Below are 24,512 nucleotides of genomic sequence, written 5' to 3' on the forward strand. Positions count from 1 at the left end.
TGTACTGTAACAAACCAGTGAATAAATGTTTCATCTTATTTTAATAATGTCTAAATAAAATTGTTGTTATTATATTATTCTTGCATATATATATTTTTTTAGAATATCACTGGTTGCCTGAAAAGTCCACTTAGGGGAACCCCCTCTTTACACTTTATATTTTTGGATGTGGCACCTTGAGCACAGACTAGCCATCCTTTTATTTTATTTTGTTTTTGCCTGTAATATGTCCTTTATGGCGCTGGACCCTTGTTAATGGTATTCCTGGTCTATTAATTGCCCAAGGGAACCAAAAGGGTGCCTTACAGGTCCAAGGGTGTGGGCCCCAAATAAATCTGAACCCAATCTTTGAAGGTCTTTAGAGGCGTTACCCGCCGTGATATTTGACAACATATCACTACCCTGGACGGACCACCACGCCATCAAATTCAAAATCGCCACCAACACCACCCTCCAAAAACGGAATCACGCAATAACAACACACTGGTCTAGATCTCAGAAGAAACTACACTCTAAACTCTTCAAAACAACATTATCAATCAAAATAGCAATGATAAATTTAAACCATTCAACTGAAAAAACACTCAACTCCTTAAACAAGGCATTACTACAAACAGCAGACTCAGTGGCCCCAAAACACAGAACACTCATTCGCAAAAAAAACTCGGGATGGTTTACTGGCTCCCTTACTCTATTGAAGCGCAAACGCAGAAGAGCTGAAAGAGCCTGGAGAAGAAACTCCACTAAGGAAAACCACTCAAACTACAAAGCTCTAACGAGAAATATCACCAAGCAAACTTCAAAGCAAAAAAAAGAACATTTCTCGAACAATATCTCAACAGCCTTAAACCGCCCTCGGGAACTGTTCAAAATAGTCGCCCAGACTATGAACCCAACCTGCCTAGAGCCCCCAGAAAATGAAACTCAAGAATTTTGCAATAAGCTATCGGACTTCTTCATCGACAAAATCTATAACATCCGTAAAAACAATTCAAAAAATTCAATTCAAACATTCAAAAAAACTACCAACCTCATTCAACGAAAGCAAAAAGAGGAAATCGATACAAACATCACACAAGGACCAAAATTCTCATTAATCCCAATCACCACTGACAGCACCAAAAACATCATCAGAAGCCTCAGAGACAGCACTTCAGCAAACAACATCATTCCCACAAAACTTCTGAAATAATGTTCTGACATCCTCGCTCCCACTATAACACACCTCATAAATCAGTCATTCAAAGAAGGGACTGTCCCAATCGCCCTCAAGCAAGGCATCGTCAAACCTCTTCTAAAGAAACCCAACCTCGACCCTAAAGACCCTAACTACCGCAGACCAATAACAAATCTCAACACCATCTCCAAGGTCACAGAGAAAGCAGTCGTACAACAGCTACAACTCCACCTGGACACACACAATCTCTTGGACCCCCTGCAATCAGGCTTCCGTCCAGGCCACAGCACAGAAACGGCACTCCTCAAAGTATGGGACGACGTCCTCGAAGCTGCAGATGACGGAGAATCAAGTCTCCTGGTACTGCTGGACCTCAGTGCAGCGTTGATACAGTGGACCACAACACCCTACTCATCTGCCTCACAGAAGTAGCGGGAGGCACAGATTCAGAGCTACAATGGTTCGCATCATTCCTGGAAAATCGCTTTCAGACAGTGAAACTAGGAGCCTTCACCTCTGAAACCCGGGCAATATTGTATGGCGTCCCTCAAGGGTCACCTTTATCAGCAGTCCTCTTCAACATCTATATCGGGCCGCTCCTCAAAATCATCAGAAATTCGGATCTCCGCTACCACTCATACGCTGATGACACGCAACTCTACTTTCGGATCACTGGACAAAAAGACCACTATCAACAACTAGAAAAATGCCTCACATTGATAGACAACTGGATGACCACTAGCTACCTCAAACCTAACTGATCCAAAACAGAGCTTCTCCTACTACATGCAAACCAAAACTCAAAAAACAAGAACCCTTGGACTCCGCCCACCGTCTTTGGACAGACCATCGCCCCAAGCACCAAAGTCAAAAGTCTTGGAGTCATTTTTGACTCAGAAATGTCAATGGATGCACAAATTGGATCAGTAGTCAGCGGATCTCACCACCTTCTTCGCCTGCTATGCAGACTCATCCCCTTTATTCCTAAAGAGGACAAAGCAGCAGTAGTTGAAACCATCATTAACTCCCGACTCGACTACGCAAACTCCCTCTACGCCGGACCACCTAAATACCAGATTGCACGCCTACAACTCATCCAAAACACAGCAGCAAGACTGATAACAGGAAAAAACCCTGGGAACCCATTTCCCCATCCCTGAGGAGCCTACATTGGCTCACTATAAAGGATCGGATCACATTCAAGACCCTCTGCCTCACCCACAAATGCCTACATGGAAACGTGCCTCAATACCTATGCGAGAAAATAAACCGCTACGTACCTAATTGCAGTCTTCGATCAACCCACCAAAACCTACTCCACGTTCCCAAATCCTGCTACAAATCAAAGGGAGAATGAAGATTTGCAGTCCTAGGACCTCGGCTATGGAACACTCTACCAACCAACATCTGTATGGAAGAAAACCATCAGGCCTTCAGGAAGAAACTCAAGACCTACCTCTTCTAACAAGCTGGACCCACAGGATGGACCAAGCACCTTGAGGCGATTCAGTTCGCATTTGCAGTGCTATACAAGTAATTCATTCATTCATTCATTCATGGGGGAAGATTGGGCCTGTCTCAGGCCCTGCAGCATGGAGTGTGCAGTGTGTGGTAGAGGTCCTCATTTGCGTGCCCCTTGTGTCCCAATGTGTCTGAGGTTACAGAAGTCAGCCGGCATTGTACACTTATATGGGTGTATCCCGTGCGTGCGTCGCGGGGGTGCACAGGTGTCACGTGTACTGCAGGGGTGCGCGGGTGTCACGCGCACGGCAGGGGTGCGCGGGTGTCACGTGCACGGCAGGGGTGCGCGGGTGTCACGTGCACCGCAGGGGTGCGCGGGTGTCACGTGCACCGCAGGGGTGCGTGGGTGTCACGTGCACCGCAGGTGTGCGCGGGTGTCACGTGTACCGCAGGGGTGCACGGGTGTTGCACGTGCTGTGGGCATACCTATGTGCCGCATGTTCCGCATGCACCGCGGGCACGCAGATGCGCCACTGGGGTTCCCGTGTTGGCATGCATACCATGGGTCAAGTGGGGGCACGCGTGTGTGCGGCGATACCGGTTGTCAGCATCAGTTAATGGGCTCATAAGAGCCAGGACTCTTGGAGCGCACGGTTGGGACACAGAAGTCTGGGGCACGTGAGTTGGACAAATGCAACAAGTTTGAAGGGTCTTTTGTATAAGGCTGTGATAGCTGCTATACACTGGATTTCAGCCTATAGCTCTGAGGGAGTACTTTTATTCCTCTACTCCCAGGAGATCAACCTCAGGTTGCTGCAGCCTCAGTCTCCCCTGAAAAACCTGCGGCATCTGGCCTGGCTGAGCCATTGCATTTGTCAGGCATAGTGGCCACTACCAATGTCCCTGCCTCGGCTTATGTTACTAAGGATGACTTAGCATCAGCCTTAGCTGGCCTTGAGGGCAAAATAGCGGGTATGATTGCCACAATAACGAAGGGAGGGAAGAAGCATCAAAGATCTCCCTCTCCTGAGCCTGGCCCCAGTGGAGAGTCATTTGAGCACTAGGACTCTCTCAGCCAGATGGGTCCATGTGATCTGGATCCAGAGTGGGCAGAGGAGTTGGAGGAAGTGGCCCTAAAGGATAAAGAGTAAGGAAAGGCTGAAGATTCCTCAGTGGAGGATTCAGGTTCTGAGGAACCAATCCCAAAAATTGTTTATCCAGTCTCTAGCAGAAATGGTAAGAGCTGGGTTTAAGTTACCCCCGGTTCAGGAGCCTGGACTCTCCTGTTCTACTTTAGGATCCTTGTGACCTCAGCAAGGCTCCCAGGTGTTCCCTTTGCATCCATTGTTGGAGCAGGTGATTTACGCTGACTGGGACCACCCTGACAGGATATACTTGCCTCCGAAAAGGTTTTCCTTTTTATACCCTATGGAGAAAAAATTCAGGAAGAAGTGGGATATACCGTTTGTTGATGCTGCCATTTCTTCAGGGAATAAAAGCCTAACCTGTCCAGTGGATAATGCCCAGGTGTTTAAGAATTCGGCAGATAAAAAAAAATGGAATCCTTGCTAAAGGCTTCCTTTGCGGTAGCTGGGTCAGCAGTACAGCCGGCAGTTGCGGCTATCAGTATTTGCCAGTCCCTGAAGGACTGTTTTGAGAGGTTGGTTAAGAACCCACCTTTTCAGGAGGAATCTACCGATGAATTGTCGGAACTTCCTCACGCTTTATGTTTTGCTATAGAAGCATTAAAGGACTCGATGTATCGTTTTGTGCTACTTTCAATTATATGCGCAGAGTCTTGTGGTTAGAGAACTGGTTTGCCGAGACGTCATGCAAAAGGCTGCTCGCGGCTTTTACTTTTCATGGAGAGCGCCTATTTGGAGAGGATCTGGATAAATATATCCAAAAGATCTCAGGAGGAAAGAGCTCCTTGCTTCTGGTTAAAAGGAGGAAAATAAACAGCCTTCCTTTAAAATTCCCAACACTCCAGGGCCAAGTGCTTCTTCTCCCAGGCGGTATCAACGGCCTCAGCCGCCTAGTTTTAAAAAACCTCAGAGTCAAAAAACACCCTGGACCCAAAAGCCAGCCAAGTCCAATTCCAAGTCTACCTTGTGAAGGGGCGCCCCCACTCTTACGGGTTTTCAGATGCTTGGGGGAAACTGGTTCAGGACAGGTGGGTCATTTCCACTGTAACACAGGGTTACAAAATAGAGTTCTGAGAATTTCCCCAACTCGGTTTCTGGTATTCAGAATTCCGTCAGATCCAGAGAAAAAGAAATGCTTGTTCCTGGCTTTAGAGCTTCTGGAAAAGCAAGGGTTAATTGTCAAGGTTCCACACAAAGAAAGATTCAAGGGGTTTTACTCATACCTTTTCACAGTGCCGAAGTCGAACGGGGAGGTAAGGCCCATTCTGGACCTCAAGTCCCTCAACTGTTTTCTAAACATCCGGTTCTTCCGTATGGAGTCGGTCTGTTCGATAATCGCATTCCCTGAGAAAAAGGGATTTCTTAGCCTCCATAGAAATCAAGGACACGTACCTGCATGTACCGATCTTCGGTCCACATCAGAGACTTCTGCGTTTCGCACTTTCGGGGGGCGTCATTTCCAATTTGTGGCATTGCCATTCGGTCTAGCCACGGCCCCTTGGGTCTTCACAAAAATTCTGGCCCCGGCATTGGCAATCCTAAGGTCCCAAAAGATCTCAATGATAGGATATCTGGACGGTTAAATCTTGCTCCATCCTAGTCGAAAACATTACAACAACGGTTAGAGATTCCTAGGCTGGATTCTGAATGTGGACAAATCAGCACTCTGTCTAGCTCAGGTCTTGTTATATCTAGGTCTGATCCTGGACACCACTCAAGAAAAGGTATTTTTACCTCCCTTAAAGGTCAACTCCATATAGGAGCTGGTCCAAAGGGTCAAAGGAGTAGAGAGGTCTTCAATTTGACTGTGCATGAGATTACTGGGCAAGATGGTGTCATCATTCAGCGCAATTCCCTATGTGCAGTTTCACTCCAGGTTGTTCCAGAAAAATATCCTGGAGGCCTGGGACAAGACTGGTCAAGCCTTGCATCGTCCCATGTCTCTATCCCCACAGGTATGATGGGACCTCTCTTGGTGATCAAAGACCAGCAACTTGAGAGACGGCAAATCGTGGTAACTTCAGACGCCAGTCGTCTCAGCTGGGGGGCAGTCCTAGAAGAGTCATCCGTCCAGGGAATATGGTCCCAAGAGGAAAAGACCTTGCCCATCAATCTGCTGGAGATTCGGGCAGCTCGCTTGCCTCTCCTATTATGGACATCCAGATTGCAGAGTCTTCCTGTCTGAGTCCAGTCCAGAACTCCACGGTGGTGGCATACATCAACCACCAAGGAGGCACCCGAAGCTAGGCGGCCCAAAAGGAGGTAAATCATATATTAACTTGGGCAGAGAGGCATGTGCCGTTTCTTTCAGCGGCCTTTATTCTGGGCGTGGACAATTGGCGGGCAGACTACCTAAGTCGCCAGCAATTGTTACCAGGGGAGTGGTCCCTTCATCCTGAAGTTTTTCTTCAAATCTGCCAGCACTGGGGGATCCCAGATGTGGATCTTTTGGCATCCAGATTCAATGCCAAGCTGGATAGGTTTGTATCCAGGACCAAGGATCCACTTGCTGTCGGGACGGACACGTTGGTGGTTCCCTTGGATCAGTATTCCCTAATCTATGCTTTTCCTCTGATCCAGATTCTGCCGCACCTGCTACGCAAGATACAGGTAGAACAGAAACCAGTGATCCTGGTGGCCCCAGATTGGCCCAGGTCCTGGTACACAGAGATTGTGAGGATTGCGGTGGGGGACCCATTGTGCCTCCCATACCATCCAGACTGTCACGGAACGCCCCACACTCCGCTTGAGTGCTTCCGTCATATACCGCTTCCTAAGTTCTGGAACACGAGTCCAATGGATCTGGCTATAGGAACCCCAAGAACTAGACAACACCAGTCTTGGAGTACATCAGAACTGCCTTTTATTTTGAGATTTCACAGACCTTTATACAGCAGGGATGACTGAAAGCTAACCTAATTAACATGAGCTAATTTACTACAAAATGTACCCAGACCAGATGACAGACTTGTAGGCACCGAGCTTCACACATTAATATAAACACAATAGCTGGAGCTAATTACAACTAACAATACAAACAACAATCTAATTAACCTAATTAACATGAGCTCCAATAGGAGTCGTCCCGTCTCCTACATTGTATAGAGGACAATGTGATCAGCTCATTCAATTAACACACATTACCATAAACATCAACACAGGATTAATTAGAACAAACAACAATGAGTTGAATACCTTTAGAACCTAGACTAAACTTATTTACATTAAACCCATTATAGCTGACATCAGACAGGTGAGTGGAGATGATGACATTAGCATCTCCTCACAGGATGTGTCCCAACAGTATAACTCAGTCTTATCATTCTAATATGGCATACAACGGGTTCCAGAGTCTGTGTGTTTTGGGGGGACATGGAGCTGAATCCAAAGTAACACCAACCCCAGGGTCCCCAGGCATACAGCTCACAGAGAGCACCATTGCCCCAAATGCTAGGGCCCATAATCGGTGGGCAACAGGCTTGCACACAGTCCTCTCCAACAGCCTCCGCTCTGGCCTTGCCCGTGACACAGACCTGTTATCCCAAGGTCTCATATTCCATCCTTCTTTACGGTCGCTAAATTTGATGGCATGGCTATTGAGACCAGAGTACTGAAAGACCGTGGCATTAGAGGTTGAGTCTTGTCTACTCTGGTAAATGCTAGGAAATCAGTTTCTAGAAGTATTTGCTATAGGGTCTGGAAGTCATACATTTCCTGGTGCGAGAGGAGAAGATGGCACCCTCGCAGGTATACAATTGGGAGGGCCCTTGCCTTTCTTCAAGTGGGAGTTGATTTAAACCTAGCTTTGGGGACCATTAAAGGACAAATTTCGGCCTTGTCATTTTTTTTCCAGAGGCCAATTGCACCTCATTCTTTAGTGCGAACCTTTGTCAAAGGGGTAATGCACTTAAGGCCGCCAGTTAAGCCACCCTTATGCCCCTGGGACCTGAACTTGGTGCTATCAGCTCTACAGAGTCAACCTTTTGAACCTATTAAGCATATTCCTTTTATCCTATTGACTAGAAAATTAATCTTTTTGGTAGCCATAACCTCCACTAGAAGGGTGTCAGAGTTGGCCTTTCTTGTGAAGAACCTTTTTTTTTTTTACATCAGGACAAGGTGGTCATGTGCCCCCATCTGGATTTCTTGCCTAAAGTGGTTTCCAATTTTCATTTGAATCAGGATATCGTTTTACCTTCCTTTTTTACAAACCCTAAGTCTAGGGAAGCAAAGTCACTCCACTCACTGGATTTGGTAAGAGCGATCAAGGTTTACTTAAGGATGTCAGCTGCTTTTCGAAAGACTGACTCCCTTTTTGCCCTGCCGGAGGGTCCTAAGAAGGGACAGGCAGCGACTAGTTCAACTATCTCTAGGTGGATCCGCCAGGTCATTATCCAGGCTTATGGGTTAAAACACAAGGTTCCACCATCTGAGAGCTCACTCCACTAGAGGAGTTAGTGTGTCATGGGCAGTGCACCTACAGGTGTCTGTGGCTCAAGATTGCAAGCGGCCCCTTGGTCTTCGGTTCATACGTTCACCAGGTTTTACCAGGTGGATATTAGGTCTCAAAGGGAGACTGTTTTTGGCCGTAGTGTGCTGCAAGCAGCTTTATAAGTCCTGGGCCTGGATGGGCTTTAGGAATACTGTGTTCCCTCCCCTCAAATGCATTGCTTTAGGACATCCCAGATAGTCATTATTATGGTGCTCTGTGTCCCGTGATGTATGATAAAGAAAAATGGATTTTTAAAACAGCTTATCTGTAAAGTCCTTTTCTTGGAGTACATCACGGGACACAGAGGTCCCTCCCTCTGGAATCTTCATTGCTTGCTACAAAACTAAGGTACTTCCCGTGTGGGAGGGGTTATATGGGAGGAACCTTCTTACTATTGGTTGCCAGTGTCCAATCACCTAAAGGTAGCATATAACCCAGATAGTCATTATTATGGTGCTCTGTGTCCCGTGATGTACTTCAAGAAAAGGATTTTACAGGTAAGCTGTTTTAACCTCCCTGGCAGTATGATTATGTTGGGTTTTAGGTGCTGAAAGCGGTACAATTATTTTTCATGGAAATTTGGCGTTTTATATTGTAGGCCTGTAATTCTTAACAATAACACACTTAAATCTGTCCAAACAAGAGTCTAGTAGATATCCCGGGTATGATGAAGTTTGAAACACAAAATCATAAATTATAATATAATAAATAAATATAAATAATTAAAAAAAATAATAATATAATAATAATAATAAAATAAATTTCCACACAATTCACTATCGCTCAATTCTGCAAGTGTTCTAACTTACTATCCCTATTTTCTAGCTGGTCTAAAGCCACTTTTGACATAAAGGGACACTTTTTGGTTGCTATGGACAATCTTCAGTTTCCAGTCAGAAAGAACAGTATATATAATGTAAAACTGCATGCAGGGCACTGGACAAAGCATTGGGGACAAAAGGGATGTGAAATAATTTCATATAGTGCTGTAATTTGTAAGATTACAGTACTGTATGTGTTAAGATTTTTAAATTTCTTGAATTTGCTGCCAGGCTCCGCCCCCGTGCGCCGCGGCCCTCACATGGAACAGAGCCTGGCACAGAGAGGCTTCGGGCGGAGGACAGAGCCCGCAGACACCGCGGGGGAACATCGCAGGATCCTGGGGACAAGGTAAGTATACCGCAATACCGTCAGGGAAGCTACAAATCCATTTTTTTGCATATGCTTCACAAATAGATAGATTCACTAAGATTCTTATGCCTCAAATTATTGAATTTTAACAGAAAAGCTGTTACCAAAGGGGGTCAAACATGATGTAGTCAACATCTGAGAGGCAGACAGTGTCAAATAAATGAAGAAGTTCAGGATAAGGGGGAGGGTCAATTTACCATTGAACAGGGTTTAACAGTGGCAGTAAAGGTCAATCCAGGGGTCAGTACCAAGGAGTCAGACAGCTGCGCATCAAAGTGGAGATGGAAATAACTGGAATCAAAGGTTATGGTCAAAGTTGCACAGGGACAACAATGAAGTGATAAGTGAGCAATGCAGGAGAAGCACCACCCAGAGCTAGATTGTGTGTTATGACTGGCAATCTGCATTAGATGAACAATTACTATAAATAAAGTGGTCAGCCAATTATAAAGCACACATAACATTCACTAGAGCACAAAAGAGTGCATATATGTGACCCCTTAACCTCCCTGGCGGTATGATTTTTGAATCTCAAAGTGGTACATTGTTTCGCATGGAAATTTGGCATTTTATATTAGGGGCCTGTAATTCTTAGGAATAACTCACTTAAATCTGTTCAAACAAGAATCTAGTAGACATCACAGGTATGATAAAGTTTGAAACACAAAATTATAATATAATAAATAACTATAAATAATTATAAAAAATAATAATATAATAATAATAAAGCAAATTTCCCCACGATTCACTATCGCTCAATTCTGCAAGTGTTCTAATTTACTATCGCTGTTTTCTAGCTGGTCTAAAACCTCTTTTGACCTAAAAGGACACTTTTTGGTTGCCATGGACAATCTCAAGTTTTAAGGCAGAAAGAACAGTGTATACAATATAAAACTGCATGCAGGGCACTGGACAAAGCACTAGGGACAAAAGGGATGTGAAATAACTTGATACAGTAATGAAATCTGTAATATTACAGTGTACTGTATGTGTTAGGAATGTTTCACGGTTTTATTTTGCCGCCGGGCTCCGCCCCCATGCGTCACGACTCTCGCAGGGAACTGAGCCCGGAACACAGAGCATCGGGCAGAAGATCCGGTGGAGGACACAGTGGGGGGACATCGCAGGATCCTGGTGACAATGTAAGTATATTTTACTAGGACAGGGAGAGGGGGAGAGGGGAGCATTAAATATGCCACATGCGTAAGAAAAGGGAAAAAGGGATACTACATGGTAGCACAAAGTCGGACTTTGGAGGCCTAGAAACAATTGAGAAGTATTGAAAATGATAATCACATAATTTATTGAAAAAAAATCATAATATTTATACAACAATCGAACAAAAAGAATAAAACCATAGACAGATGTTGTACTAGGATTCTGCAATGCAATCCTGAGTGTGGCTCAGGGTTACCGCTAATGGTACTCAAATTTAACCTCGAGCCACACTCAGGAATACTGCCAGGAGAGTTAAAGAAAAACTATAGGCAAAACTTTTTTTTTTAATCTTAAATAGAGCAAAGGAGGGTTATAACCCCTGTCATATTTTTTCGCCATCTGTGTTCCATTGCAGAGATTTCCCTTCACTTCCTGTCCTACAGCCAAAAGGGAAGTGAAAGTAATTCCCAGCAAATTAAGGGAATTCCTTGGGGACCCCTGGGTCACTGGAACTAGTGTCCTCATTGGAAGATTTCAACTCTATTACTTTTCTGGAAACAACTCAAAATTTGGGATTTTCTTTTACTTTCACTTTCAGTTATAATGGTAAACAGGACAAATAGAGAGAGTGAATCTCCTTAATGGGTGCACAGACAACAATAAAAACTGACAAGCCTTCTAAACCCTCTCCACTATTCAAAACTAAAAAAAGTTTTGCCTTTAGTTATACTTTAATACCTGTTACATGGCCAAAGGTGCCAAGGGTGTAAAGGGGGACTGATCAGATAATGAATATTACCTCTTAAAGGGATATGCTCATCTTTGACTTCTAATGAAAGTCCAGATAAACCTTTGTGTGTTCCATTATGCCCTGTACACACGGTTGGATTTTCCGACGGAAAATGTGCGATCGGAGCTTGTTGTCGGAAATTCCGACCGTATGTGGGCACCATCGGACTTTTTCCATCGGAATTTCCGACACACAAAGTTTGAGAGCAGGCTATAAAATTTTCCGACAACAAAATCCGTTTGCGTAAATTCTGACTGTGTGTGGACAATTCTGAAGCACAAAGTGCCACGCATGCTCAGAATAAATTCCGAGACGGAACTGCTCGGTCTAGTAAAAATAGCGTTCGGAATGGATATAGCACTTTCATCATGCTGCAATGTTTTAAATTGTTTAATGCAGCGCACTCTCTTCTTCTTTATAATGCTAGAAGAATGAAATTGTTTTGCTGCTCATATTCACACAGACTTCTCACAAACCCTTTATTATTTATCGTGATTTCATGAATATAATATTTTGATTAGTCACATCTCCCGAAAAGAATTTATATTTTATGTTTTTAGATTTTGTATTATTTTTTTTTTAGTTTTTTTAAATCCTGATCTCATGTTATTTTTTTAATTTTTTTTTAAACTCCAGAATAGTTTTGGGTGTGTTTTGTGTGTCAAGTTACCACAACACCATTATTATCTTGTATTATTTAATCTCAAGGAGATTGTTTGGTGTCTTTTGTTAATTTCACATTGTATTTTTGAAATGTACCTGCCTCCTCACAAACAAACTGTCCTTTTTGAAGGAAAACACATAGGCGAGTATAATAGAAAAAAAATACCTTTATTAAGGGGTCATAACCAAATAAAGAAGGAGGCAACGCTGGAGAAACTGCAGAAATTGGCAAAGCCTTTGGCCCCCGGGGCAGACATCAACTATTTTAATGCAAAATTGGTGGCCTGAGGAGTCCATATATAGGGAGTACAATCTGGTCCAGAAGTCCAAGAGATCATGAACAGCAGCAGATGGTCTTCCTTAGACGCCTCCTTCCAGGCTGTGGCTCTGGTGTTGGAGGTGTGGCAGGGGGAGGAGGAGGACCTGGAGGAGGTGGAGGAGAACCTGGAGGAGGAGGAGGACCATGGTTGAACTCACAAACATGGCTTTGGCTTGTGAGATGGCCCCTCAACCCCTTATTTAGGGCTTGTAAGATGATATACTCACATATTAGGCATTGGCCCTCCTCCATTTCCAGCATTTTGCAGGCTGTAATGTATGCAAAGTCCTCTTGAACACTGTGGGGGGTTCTGAGGGCCGCAGTAGCCTTTCAAAATAGGCCAATTGCTGCCTCCTTCATGTTACTCCTCTTCCTGCCACTTTTTGGTTGAAGGCGGAGGGGAGGGACCTGGGTATCGGGCAGGCTACTGAGCTCGGCCACCTCCTGGCTGAGACTTTCCTGTGTATGAAAAAGGGACATCGTTTTAATTTTTAGTTCATCAATCACAAACAATTTTTATCTCATGACTGTTGCAAATTGAATGTTAATAAATAGAAAAGGCTATTTATCATTCTGAGGCCAGCATTTTTCATTCTTGTCCCAATCATTCGTGGCCACTACTGTCTATTGATATGTAAAACACTTTGTGAAATCAGAAATTATGAATCCAAACTAACATATATTTAACATCATTAATTTGACCAACAGAAATATTTTGAAGAATGCTATACCTGGCTCAAGCTGTGCTCCTCCACATGTTGCTGCCTGGAAGGCCCAGGTTAGACATCATAAGCCTCAGCTGGGGGGGAAGGAAGTGTGGAAGGAAGAGTGGAGAGTGCTGGCCTGGATTCAGTCTGACCTGCCAGAAAATGCAGTCTGTCATAGTACCACAACCTGGGGAAATAAATGTCATCTGCAGCTCCTGATCTCAGGGAATCCTGGACCTTCTTGCGTTCCCTTTAATAAGTGCTCCTCATGCCACCAATTAGGGCCTGCAAATAGGGGATGCCTGCCGTGGGGATCACCGGCTTCACAAATTCCAGCAATTGATCCAACGCTGCCTTCCTCTTTGGTTTATTGTTATAATGTGAGTGGTTTACCTGCCATAGACAGGGCAGCTCCCTGAACATATCAATGAATATTGGCATAAAGTCATGATCATTGACTAGATCCATTTTCTCTGCAAGACACAACACAAGACAAACCCTAATGTCAGGCTAAACTCTCCTAATCTTGTCCCAATATAGGTCTCAATCTATAAGCAGTATAGGCCCAAGTTCAAATGGTACCTTCGTTATCACGATCGGATACTACTTCCTCCGCTCACAGATCGTACGTACGAAGCACGTGTGTTACACTTTAGCTACACTGCGCATGCGTGAAACTCCGCCCGCCCCTGACGTTCTTTCTAGTCTATTCCCCACCTCTTCTCACTTGGCGCAGTGGGGAAGAGCACATGGCGGAGAGACAACAGGTGCGTGATAATAGCAGCAATGAGGAGGAGGAGGAAAGCCCGGAGCCAGAAACGTTCGAACCCGGAGGAGAAGATTTAAGGCATCAAATATGGCCTTTGTTGAGATGGTGGAGATGGTGGACATATTGAAGAGGGCCGACTATGATGGGAAGTATGGACCTTACCCCAACCCAAATGTCAAAAAGGCCAAGATCATGGTGAAAATTGTGAAGAGTCTGCGCAGGAATTTTGGGGTACGACGATCCAAGGATCAACTGAGGAAACGGTGGTTGGACCTCAAATTAAGGGAGCATGATCAGTATAGAAGGATCAGGAGAGTGCTGCAAAAAAGTAAGTAGTTGTCCTGTGTTCCTATTCTTTATTTTTATTATGTTCATGCTGCTCCATGTGCTTTTCTTTACCGTTGTAGAGTTTAAAATGGCAACTTTTATGTTCATGGACACATTATTCGTTCATAGGAAACATTGTTCGTTCGGCCACTAAAACACCATGTTTTGTTTCAGATGCAGGTCAATACATTTTTTCTGCCCTACTTCTCTTAAAATAAGTTTGTTGTCTAGAGTTTGTTGTCTAGATGGGTTTGTAACTAGAATGAAATGCAAACTAGATTCTGTGTAAGGAGAGGACACTCAGCAGCTGTTTACACATCTGGACTAGGGATGAGCCGAACACCCCCCTGTTCGGTTAGCACCAGAACATGCGAACAGGAAAAAAGTTTGTTCGAACACGCGAACACCATTAAAGTCTATGGGACATGAACATGAATAATCAAAAGTGCTAATTTTAAAGGCTTATATGCATAAAAAGTGTTTGGGGACCTGGGTCCTGCCCCAGGGGACATGGATAAAAAGTGTTTGGGGACCTGGGTGCTGCCCCAGGGGACATGGATCAATGCAAAAAAAGTTTTAAAAACGGCCATTTTTTCAGGAGCAGTGATTTTAATAATGCCAGTCAAACAATAAAAGTCAAACAATAAAAGTGTAATATCCCTTTAAATTTCATAGCTGGGGGGTGTCTATAGTATGCCTGTAAAGGGGCACATGTTTCCCGTGTTTAGAACAGTCTGACAGCAAAATTACATTTCAAAGAAAAAAGTCATTTAAAACTACTCGCGGCTATTGCATTGCCGGTCCGACAATACACATAAAAGTTCATTGATAAAAATGCCATGGGAATTCCCCACAGGGGAACCCCGAACCAAAATTTAAAAAAAAAATGACGTGGGGTCCCCCTAAATTCCATACCAGGCCCTTCAGGTCTGGTATGGATTTTAAGGGGAACCCCACGCCAAAATTAAAAAAAAAAACGGAGTGGGGTCCCCCCAAAAATCCATACCAGACTCTTATCCGAGCACGCAACCTGGCAGGCCACAGGAAAAGAGGGGGGACGAGAGAGCGCCCCCCCTCCTGAACCGTACCAGGCCACATGCCCTCAACATTGGGAGGGTGCTTTGGGGTAGCCCCCCAAAACACCTTGTCCCCATGTTGATGAGGACAAGGGCCTCATCCCCACAACCCTGGCCGGTGGTTGTGGGGGTCTGCAGGCAGGGGGATTATCGGAATCTGGAAGCCCCCTTTAACAAGGGGCCCACAGATCCCGGCCTCCCCTGTGTGAAATGGTAAGGGGGTACAAAAGTACCCCTACCATTTCACTAAAAAACTGTCAACAATGTTAAAAATAACAAGAGACAGTTTTTGACAATTCCTTTATTTAAATGCATCTTTTTTCTTCTTTCTTCTTTCTTCTATCTTCCTTCATCTTCTTTTGGTTCTTCTGGCTCTTCTGGTTCTTCCTCCGGTGTTCTCATCCAGCATCTCCTCCGCGGCATCTTCTATCTGCTTCTCCTCGGGCCGCTCCGCACCCATGGCATGGGGGGAGGCTCCCGCTCTTCTCTTCATCTTCTTCTCTTCTTCATTCTCTTCTCTACTTTATCTTCTTCTCCGGGCCGCTCCGCATCCATGCTGGCATGGTGGGAGGCTCCCGCTGTGTGATGCGTCTCCTCTCCTGACGGTTCTTAAATAATGGGGGGGTGGGGCCACCCGGTGACCCCGCCCCCTCTGACGAATGGTGACTTGACGGGACTTCCCTGTGACGTCACGGGGAATGCCACAGGGAAGTCCCATCATGTCCCATGCGTCAGAGCCACCCGGTGACCCCGCCCCCATTATTTAAGAACCGTCAGAAGAGGAGAAGGAGAAGAGGAGAAGATAGAAGACGCCGCAGAGGAGATGCTGAACGAGAACACCGGAGGAAGAACCAGAAGAGCCAGAAGAACCAGAAGAAGAAGAAGAAGAAGATGAAGGAAGATAGAAGAAAGAAGAAAGAAGAAGCATTTAAATAAACGAATTGTCAAAAACTGTCTCTTGTCATTTTTAACATTTTTGACAGTTTTTTAGTGCAATGGTAGGGGTACTTTTGTATCCCCTTACCATTTCACACAGGGGGGCCAGGATCTGGGGGTCCCCTTGTTAAAGGGGGCTTCCAGATTCCGATAAGCCCCCCGCCTGCAGACCCCACAACCACCGGCCAGGGTTGTGGGGATGAGGCCCTTGTCCTCATCAACATGGGGACAAGGTGTTTTGGGGGGCTACCCCAAAGCACCCTCCCAATGTTGAGGGCATGTGGCCTGGTAAGGTTCAGGAGGGGTGCGCTTTCTCATCCTCCCCTCTTTTCCTGCGGCCTGCCAGGTTGCGTGCTCAGATAAGGGTCTGGTATGGATTTTTGGGGGGACCCCACGCCATTTTTTTTTTATTTTGATGCGGGGTTCCCCTTAAAATCCATACCAGACCTGAAGGGTCTGGTATGGAATTTAGGGGGACCCCCACATCATTTTTTCTTTAAATTTTGGCCGGGGTTCCCCTTAATATCCATACCAGACCTGAAGGGCCTAGTATGGAATTTAGGGGGACCCCCACGTCATTTTTAAAAAAAATTTTGGTTCGGGGTTCCCCTGTGGGGAATTCCCATGCCGTTTTTATCAATGAACTTTTATGTGTATTGTCGGACCGGCAATGCAATAGCCGCGAGTAGTTTTAAATGACTTATTCTCCTTTGAAATGTCATTTTGCTGTCAGACTGTTCTAAACATGGGAAACATGTGCCCCTTTACAGGGATACTATAGACACCTCCCAGCTACGAAATTTAAAGGGATATTACACTTTTATTGTTTGACTTTAAGCATTATTAAAATCACTGCTCTTGAAAAAACGTCTGTTTTTAAAACTTTTTTTGCATTGATCCATGTCCCCTGGGGCAGGACCCAGGTCCCCAAACACTTTTTATGACAATAACTTGCATATAAGCCTTTAAAATTAGCACTTTTGATTTCTCCCATAGACTTTTAAAGGGTGTTCCGCGGCATTCGAATTTGCCGCGAACACCCCAAATTGTTTGCTGTTCGGCGAACTTGCGAACAGCCGATGTTCGAGTTGAACATGAGTTCAACTCGAACTCGAAGCTCATCCCTAATCTGGATGCTGGAGCACTAGTGTGGGACACAAGAACACCCTTTTTATTAGGGGGCCCACACAGGTCCTCCAGTGTATACTATAGGGGTGTCTCCATCTGTGAAGCTTGCACAAAACAGGTAAGTATTCAAGCTTGACAAAGGACAAAAATAGTTCTTCATCTTGGAACTCTGCCAAAACAGACAATTGTACTCCACTTCCAAGCAATGTTTCATATTCCTATTTCTGGCCTCAAATATCTGTGCTAAGTACACCGATTTTTTTTTCACATAGGAGAGAAAAGACTCGGAGGACACCACTCATCAGAGGAGACCACGGACCCCCTACCTCAGGAAGAAGGGGAAATCCCCCAAACCCAACCAGAGGAGAAGGAGGGAGACGTTATCGATACTGTCACCACAACAGGTGAGTGTCTGCGACCAGAGCTTCAGGTAAGAGCTAGATGCCTGCATATTTATAATACATGGTGTGTTTTTTCTTTCTTTTCTTTTAGGTGATCGTGATGTTGTGGAAGAGGAATTTAAAGTGAAAGTGCCCAGATCCTCATCGGGGAGATAATGGGGTGTAATAGGGATTTAGAAAACATTAAGCAAAACATCAATGATGTTCAAAACAAAATGAAGAACATCATTGGTGTTTTAAGGAGAATATAAAACACCCAGAAATCTCTAACTTATTCCAGGTTTATTGTTGTTTTTATGACTAATTTTTGACATATTATAGAAAAGCCAAATTTTGAAGATGCACACAGCGTGTCAACATGTGCTATCTGCCATCACGGGAGATCAATGTACGTGTTTTGTGGGTGCAACCCCTTTCTCAATAATAAAGTAGCTGAGAGGAAGGGATTGCACTCACAAAACTCGTCCATTGATCCCCCATGATGGCAGCTAGCACATGTTGACATTCGGCAATTTGTGTGCATCTTCAAAATTTGGCTTTTCCAGGGGTGGCATCACCCCATCTGCTGAACGCAATATCAAACACAGTTTATAAATACTCATGTCTGATATTGCATTCATTTTCTATAAAAGTTGAACTTTGTAAGTTCGAGAGTTGTGTATTTTTTTATTGTTTAAAACATGCCTGTTTTACCTTGACAAACAACAAACATGTTGGTTTGTTCAAAAACCCTTTTATAAACGCACATGTGATTGTGCTTTGATTAAAAAGATTGATAATCAACAATGTGTGGCTTCTTCTTTCAATGCTCTAAAGTATTTTTTGGAGTATTAAGTTGTTGTTTTCAGTGACAATGGGGGTTATTTACTAAAGGCAACTCCACTTTGCACTACAAGTGCAGTTTCAGTGCAGTCTCAAGTGCACTTGTAGTGCAAAGTGTATTTTCCTTTAGTAAATAACACCCAACAGTGCTTTCTAATTTTACACAATCATGCCATTTTCAGGACTCCCCAAATTTCGGTCATGGTCAGCTAAAAGAAAGCCAAGCAGTAAATCAAAGCAAATATTTGTTCAGTTTAAAATATATTTTTATTTAAAAAATGTCTCAGACATTGTCTGGCATATCGATGGCCCCCTACCCACAAAGTATTCCATGTATCTTACACAGACCTCACGGGCACTCTGGGGGGGCAAGCCAGGACGGCCAGTTTTAAGCGCCGTCAGGGTTGGTTCATTCTAAATTCCAGCCTCAGGCCCAACTGAGGCAGCATAGTTCACAGAATTTCTCCTTAAAAAATTGTGGAGAACACAGCAAGCCAGGATGATGTGATTGAGTTTATATTCTGCCATGCGTATCAGTGTAAGAAATAGGCAGAACCGGCTGGCCATTATTCCAAATGTGTTCTCCACCACTCTTCTGGCCAGCCGGTAATTAAAAACCCTCTGGTCTGGGGTGAGGGTCCTCATAGGGAATGGCCGCATAAGATGGTCCCCCAGCGCAAATGCTTCATCCGCAACAAAGACGAATGGGAGTCCTTCCGCATTGTCTTCTGGAGGTGGCAAGCCCAAGCTGCCATTCTGGAGATGCCTGTAGAACTCCGTGTGGGTGATGACTCCACCATCTGACATCCAGCCATTCTTCCCCACGTCCACATACAGAAACTCGTAAGTAGCCGACACCACCGCCAACATCACAATACAATTGTAATAGTATGACCCCGAGTTGGGGGGTGGGAAGATGTGGACGTGTTTCCCATCAATTGCCCCAACGCAGTTGGGAAAGTCCCACCGCTGGGCAAAGTGGGAGGCCACAGTCTGCCATTCCTGTGGGTTGGAAGGAAACTGTGAAGTCGAACAAGAAAAAAAATTAATAATTTTGCACATAAACATTGCAAGCAGATTAGACACAAACATTCTTGGCCAACATCTGTATAACATTTATTTTAGGGAGTATTTAAAGACAAAGGTATAAGGTCCACCTATCACATTCCTCCCCCCTCTCATGGGCCATTTTTAAAATTTTAGGGGTGGGGGGAGATGTTTTGGACAGGTAACCCTCTCCACCTCATTGAGAGATGAATGCCTAAATAATGTGTATTACTTTGGCCAGCACCTCCTTACTTACACTATTGGCAGTCTACTGGACAGGTAAGAAGTGTCATAATACAAATATATAAATACACACTGTACACTAGGGATGAGCCAACACCCCCCTGTTCAGTTCGTACCAGAACTTGCGAACAGGCAAAAAATTTGTTCGAACACGCGAACACCGTTAAAGTCTATGGGACACAAACATGAATAATCAAAAGTGCTAATTTTAAAGGCTTATATGCAAGTTATTGTCATAAAAAGTGTTTGGGGACCTGGGTCCTACCCCAGGGGACATGGATCAATGCAAAAAAAAGTTTTAAAAACGTCAGTTTTTTCGGGAGCAGTGATTTTAATAATGCTTAAAGTGAAACAATAAAAGTGTAATATCCCTTTAAATTTCATACCTGAGGGGTGTCTATAGTATGCCTGTAAAGGGGCGCATGTTTCACGTTTTTAGAACAGTCTGACAGCAAAATTACATTTCAAAGGAAAAAAAGTCATTTAAAATTACTCGCGGCTATTAATGAATTACCGGTCCGACAATACACATAAAAGTTCATTGATAAAAACGGCATGGGAATTTCCCACAGGGGAACCCCGAACCAAAATTTAAAAAAAAAATGATGTGGGGGTCCCCCTAAATTCCATACCAGGCCCTTCAGGTCTGGTATGGATATTAAGGGGAACCCCGGCCACAATAAAAAAAAAATGGCGTGGGGTCCCCCTCAAAATCTATACCAGACCCTTCAGGTCTAGTATGGATTTTAAGGGGAACCCCGTGCCAAAATTTTTTAAAAAATGGCCTGGGGTCCCCCTAAAAATCCATACCAGTCCCTTATCCGAGCACGCAACCTGGCAGGCCACAGGAAAAGAGGGGGGACGAGAGAGCGCCCCCCCTCCTGAACCGTACCAGGCCACATGCCCTCAACATTGGGAGGGTGCTTTGGGGTAGCCCCCCAAAACACCTTGTCTCCATGTTGATGAGGACAAGGGCCTCATCCCCACAACCCTGGCCGGTGGTTGTGGGGTCTGCAGGCGGGGGGCTTATCGGAATCTGGAAGCCCCCTTTAACAAGGGGACCCCCAGATCCCTGCCCTCCCCCCTGTGTGAAATGGTAAGGGGGTTAAAAATGTTAAAAATGACAAGAGACAGTTTTTGACAATTCCTTTATTTAAATGCTTCTTCTTTCTTCTATCTTCTTTCTTCTTTCTTCTATCTTCCTTCGGTTTCTTCCTCCATCTTCTTCTTCTTCTGGTTCTTCTGGTTCTTCCTCTGGTGTTCTCGTCCAGCATCTTCCTCCGCGGCGTCAGCGTCTTCTTCCCTTCTTCTCCTTGGGCCACTCCGCATCCATGATGGCATGGAGGGAGGCTCCCGCTGTGTGACGTTTCTCTCCTCATCTTCTTCTCTTCATCTTCCTTTCTTCATCTTCTTTTCGAGCCGCTCCACATCCATGATGGCATGGAGGGAGGCTCCAGCTGTGTGACGCTTCTCCTCTTCTGACGGTTCTTAAATAATGGGGGGCAGGGCCACCCGGTGACCCTGCCCCCCTCTGACGCACGGGGACTTGACGGGACTTCCCTGTGGCATTCCCCGTGATGTCAGAGGGGGGTGGGGTCACCCGTTACGTAACCCCACCCCCTTCTGACGTCACGGGGAATGCCCTTGCAGGCCCTTGCACTACATGCTTTGGGGAATTCATCCATAAATCTGACAACAAAAGAGGTAGGTATAGTGTGTATGGGTTTGGCAAAGTCAGCAGATAGAGGATTTGTATCAGCTGAGTTAGCAGTTGGGGGGAGGGAGGGTTCCAAATGATTTTGGGACCCAAAACAAAACCTCTGGCACTCTACCTGAATTTAAAGCACAAATCACATTTTTACACATTTTAGGGGGTATTTAGGGTAAAGCACTACTATGGACCTGACAAAATACAATGTTAAGTGACTAGGCGAGGTGGATATAGGCCCAGTAGAGCATGCTGGGGAGGTAAGTGAAGGCAAATATGTATGAAGGACAAAAAAATGAATTAAAAAAATCCAGCATGCATGAGGACAAAGGGGACATTCACAGCATATTACAATCATGGTAATTAGGGAATGAGAAAAGAAATACAATATATTAGCAAACATTAAATTCAATAGAATGTGATGTTAAAGGATAAAAATCTTACCTTAATATACTCCTTCTGCAGGAACTGAATGATGGCAGAACAGGTCTCCGGGATAATGACCAGAGCCTGGGGGGAGATGCCTGTCGAGAACTTGAGGTCCTGCAGGCTTCTTCCCGTCACCAAGTACCGCAACGTGGCTACTAACCTCTGCTCCGGAGTGATGGCTTGCCGCATGCAGGTATCCTGCCTGCTGATATAAGGGGTCAGCAAAGCCAACAAATGGTGAAAAGCGGGGTTCGCCATCCGGAGAAAGTTCCTGAAATCGTCAGGATTATTCTCACGGATCTCACAGAGCAAAGGCATGTGACAGAATTGGTCACGCTGGAGCAACCAATTCTTGGTCCATGAACTCCTCCTCGCTCTGTTCATGGACTGGGCTTGTGTCAAAATAAGAACCCCAACACCAAGCCACCGCACAGCACGAACTCTACAATGGTAGTGGTCTTGCCTACACATGGTCACACCAAAGTCCGACCTTCCAGAACGCGGTGACGTACACCACGTACGATGGGACTAGAAAAGGGAAGTGCAATAGAGAGCGCGCCACCCTTTGGTCTCCTTTTGCTAATCTTGTGTTTATTTCGTGTTAGTAGAAGTTTGGTGAGAGACGTTTCGCACTTTTGAGCTTTCATGCTTTTCAGTCCGTTACTGCTCTTCAGTTTGTGCTTGTGGGTTTGTATCTGCTTTTCAGAGCATGTAGACAGTTCACATTTGTTTTTTCAGTGTGTTCTCGTTTGTGATTTTCAGCTCGCTCTTCACAGGCCTTGCTGTTCTTCAGTGCATTCTGTTAGTTCGTTCTGACCAGTCGACCATTTTAAAGCCATGTTGCGGGGACGTACTCATCGTAGAGTTCGTGCTGTGTGGGGGCTTGGTGTTGGGATTCATTTTTTGACCCAAGCTCAGTCCATGACCAGGGTGGGGAGGAGTTCATCGATCAAGAATTGGTTACTCCAGTGTGACCAATTCTCTCATATGCCTTTGCTTTGTGAGATCCAGGAGAATAATCCTGATGATTTCAGGAACTTTCTCAGGATGACAGACCCTGTTTTTCACCGTCCGTTGGCTTTGCTGACCCCTTATATTAGCAGGCAGGACACCTGCATGAGGCAAGCCATCACTCCGGAGCAGAGGCTAGTCACCACCTTGCTGTACTTGGCGACTGGGAGAAGCCTGCAGGACCTCAAGTTCTCTACAGGCATCTCCCCCCAGGCTCTGGGGATCATTATCCCAGAGACCTGTTCTGCCATCATCCAGGTCCTGCAGAAGGACTATATTAAGGTAAGTTTTCTCCTTTAACATCACATTCTATGTATTTAATGTTTGCTAATGTTTTGTATTTCTTTGCTCATTTCATAATTACCATGATTGTAATATGCTGTGAATGTCCCCTTTGTTCTCATGCATGCTGTAATCTTTTAATGCTCCTTTTTTGTCCTTCATGCATATTTGCCTTCACTAACCTCCCCAGTATGCTATCCTGGGCCCACATACACCTATAGCCTAGTCACTTAACAATGTATTTTGTCAGCTCCATTGTAGTGCTTTACCCTAAACACCCCCTAAAATGTGTCCAAATGTTATTGTAGTCCTTAAATTCAGGCAGAGTGCCATAGGCTTTTTTTGGGGTCTCAAACTCAGCTTGAACCCTTCCCCCCTAAAATTTTTACAATGAACCATCAGAGGGGGGGAGGAATCTGATAAGTGGGCCTTATATTTTTGTCTTAACCACTTCAGCCCCGGAAGAATTTACCCCCTTCCTGACCAGAGCACTTCTTGCGATTCGGCACAGCGTCGCTTTAACTGACAATTGCGCGGTCATGCAACGTGGCTCCCAAACAAAATTGATGTCCTTTTTTTCCAACAAATAGAGCTTTCTTTTGGTGGTATTTGATCGCCTCTGCGGTTTTATTTTTTGCGCTAAAAAAAAAACAGAGCGACAATTTTGAAAAAAACACATTATTTTTTACTTTTTGCTATAATAAATATCCCCCCAAAAATATATAAAAAAACACATTTTTTCCTCAGTTTAGGCCGATACGTATTCTTCTACATATTTCCAGTAAGTAAAAAAAACGCAATATGCGACTATTGATCGGTTTGCGCAAAAGTTATAGCGTTTACAAAACAGGGGATAGTTTTATGGCACTTTTATTAACAATTTTTTTCTTTTTTAAATGGCGGCCATCAGCAATTTTTATCATGACTGCAACATTATGGCGGACACATGGAACATTTTTGACACATTTTTTGGACCATTGTCATTTATACAGCAATCAGTGCTATAAAAATGCACTGATTCCTAAATAAATGTGTAAATGACGCTGGCAGTGAAGGGGTTAACCACTAGGGGATGGGGAGGGGTTAAATCAGTACTAGGGAGTGATTACTAACTGTCAGGGGGATGGGCTGTGTGTGTGACGTCACTGATCTCTTCTCCGATGACAGGGAGCAGAGATCGAGTGACACTGTCACTAGGCAGAACGGGGAGATGCTGTTTACATCAGCATC

Source organism: Aquarana catesbeiana, linkage group LG07 (genome assembly GCF_042186555.1).
Source record: "Aquarana catesbeiana isolate 2022-GZ linkage group LG07, ASM4218655v1, whole genome shotgun sequence".
Lineage (NCBI taxonomy): Eukaryota > Metazoa > Chordata > Amphibia > Anura > Ranidae > Aquarana > Aquarana catesbeiana.